The sequence below is a fragment of the Protopterus annectens genome, chromosome 2.part2, assembly GCF_019279795.1.
Source record: "Protopterus annectens isolate FY-2018-M chromosome 2.part2, PAN1.0, whole genome shotgun sequence".
Lineage (NCBI taxonomy): Eukaryota > Metazoa > Chordata > Ceratodontiformes > Protopteridae > Protopterus > Protopterus annectens.
This window is the reverse complement of record NC_056730.1, coordinates 698,396,895-698,399,769: the sequence shown is the minus strand read 5'-3', so window position 1 is coordinate 698,399,769 and position 2,875 is coordinate 698,396,895. Positions and strand designations below refer to the sequence as shown.

The 2,875-nt window shown below is 33.9% G+C and overlaps 1 non-coding gene across 1 annotated transcript; it reads right to left on the bottom strand.

The window, feature by feature from the left end:
* Nucleotides 1–237: 237 nt before the first annotated feature.
* Nucleotides 238–402, bottom strand: LOC122796062. Its single transcript, XR_006363909.1, has one exon. It is a non-coding gene; the product is annotated as a U1 spliceosomal RNA (small nuclear RNA).
* Between the last annotated feature and the right edge of the window lie 2,473 nt (nt 403–2,875).

The following is a 2,875-nucleotide window of genomic DNA, read 5'->3' as shown; positions in this document are numbered from 1 at the left end:
GACCAGGAAAGTCTGACTAGGACAGAGCCTGTTTTCAGCAGAGGCCTGGGGAGAAATGCTGCAGACACATGTCTATGGAATGTGGGAGGAAACCGGACTACCCGGAAGAAACACACATGAATGTAGGGAGGACATACAGACTCCACACAGAAAGCACCCCAGCTGAGAATCAAGCCAGAGAACCTCTTGCTGTGAGATGACAATGTTAGCAGCTGCACAACTTCGCTGGCTGAAAGATTTGGCACTGCACAAACACAATCGCCCACTACCATAAATTATGCAGTTGAGTTTCCTACATTTGAGGAAATTACAGTGGTCAACCCAACCGAAGTGTGCAATGGAAGAGCCCTGCCCTGGAGACACCACCTTCTTGATCGTGGTTTTCCCCTGCCAGGTAAGTATGCAGCTGTATGTACAAGATGTTAGTACCAAACCTGAAATAGCTAAATATTCCCTGAAGCTAAAACCTAAAACCTAGTGATCCTTGCCTTATTCCATATGTGGTCGTTTTGTAAACCACACTTAGAATGTCTATTATAGCTACTTGAAACCAGATCTAATTGCCAGTAATATAACTGGTCTTCAATAACCTGCTATCCCACAATGATATCTGCTAACAATGTATGCCTCAAATGATATGTATGCATGTAAATATATATGTATATACATATATATATATATATATATATATATATATATATATATATATATATATATAAGTCCTATTTGTTTTGTCGACAGTACAGTTCATCAAACCGTACTTTGTCGAAATTACTTTAGCGAAAGTGCATTTTGCCAAAAATGCACTTTCGCTAAAGAAAACAAACAAAAAAAAAATGCCTGATGTACAACTAAGGAAACTCTTGTTGAGATCGTAGTACAGTGGGACAATTATCTGTAATCTGTAGTGCGATCTCGGAGTGAGAATATTAAAGTGGGGGTGTAGGGGGCTTGCCCCCCTGCATAATTCTGTGTAGTGTGTTATTTTTTTTTATTCAGTTTTTATTTTTTAATTCCGCGGAAGTGCATTTTCAATAGAGTGCACTTTCGTGGAAGTGAGTTTGACAAAGTACGGTTCGATAAACCGTTCTTTCGATTTAACAACGTACACCCATATATATATATGTATATCTATATATATCTATATAGATATATATATATATATATATATATATATATATATATATATATATACATATATATATATATATATATATGTATAGGTCCAGGACTATTCACTGAAACACATTTGACTGTGCACAATTCACTGAAAGCTCAATTCACTGAAAACACAATTCACTGAAACACATTTCACTGAAAGTTATATATGGCCCTTTCCCCACTGTAATGCGACCCTGGAGTTAGTATATATAGTAAGGGGGGTGTGGGGGCACATTTAAATATTTTGAACTATATACATGGATACTTGCAATTCCAATAAATTACTCTTTTCTGAACATAATATATATCCAAACTACCTCACACCCCCCTTACTATATATACTGACTCCAGGGTCTCACTACAGTGGGAAAAAGGCCATATATAACTTTCAGTGAAATGTGTTTCAGTGAATTGAGCTTTCAGTGATTTGTGCACAGTCATTTGACTTTCAGTGAAATGTGCTTTCAATGAATAGTCCTAGACCCATTTAGATATATATATATATATATATATATATATATATATACATATATATATATATATATATATATATATATATATATATATATATATATGGTTCCCTATTAGAATCCTGAAACACTATAAGCCTGAAAGTCAAAATCCTGAAAACTAATGACTGAAAATGCAAAATCTCGAAAATGCAAAATCCTGAAAGTCAAAATCCTGAAAATACAAAATGGACATACTGACGTCATTGTGGCTTTGCTATTGTTAGCCCTGTGGTGTTAGGTCATGCGTTGGGTCCGGGTGAGTGTGCGGTTGGTTTTATGTTAGGGTTAGGGCGGTATAAGTGAGTTAGGGTTAGGGCAGGTTAGGCATGTATGCAATAGTGACAAATATTGGGGTTAGGGGCGGTTTAAGTGAGTTAGGGTTAGGGCGCGGGTCAGGTGAGTGTGCGATAGTGACGGACATTAGGGTTAGGGTTAGGGTCAGGGTCAGTTGGTAGATATTAGTGTCTTTATAGTGACATATTTGCATTATTTGTGTTTTCAGGATTTTGACTTTCAGGATTTTGCATTTTCGAGATTTTGCATTTTCAGTCATTAGTTTTCAGGATTTTGACTTTCAGGCTTTTTGTGTTTCGAGATTCTAATAGGGAACCATATATATATATATATATATGTATATATATATATATATATATATATATATATATATGTGTGTATATATATATATATATATATATATATATATATATAAAATATATACACACATGTATAAATATATATATATATATATATATATATATATATATATATATATATATATGTATAGATAGATATATAGATATATATATATAAATATATGGACTCCCTTCAAAACATTGAATTACCATAATGGCAATTGACATAACAGAGAGAAGTCTTCAGTGAAAATTTAAATGAACAAACTCCCGGATAGCATATTTCACCTTCAGGAAACTAACCATTTGACCACCATAGTGAACTTTGCCCTTTTCCCCACTGTAATGTGATCTGAGAGTTGGTATATTTAGTTAGGGGGTGCAGTTTTGTGGGTTTAATTTGTTTTCTGTTTGTGTTTTACTTATTGGTGGCCAAGTGGTTAGTTTCCCAGATCCAAAATATGCTGTTCAGGGAGTTTGTTCATTTAAATTTTTTTGCAATGCATTAGTTGTTTTTTTTTTTATTTTTAATACCTAAATTATGCTCATAAATATGTTTCTTAAAAGATC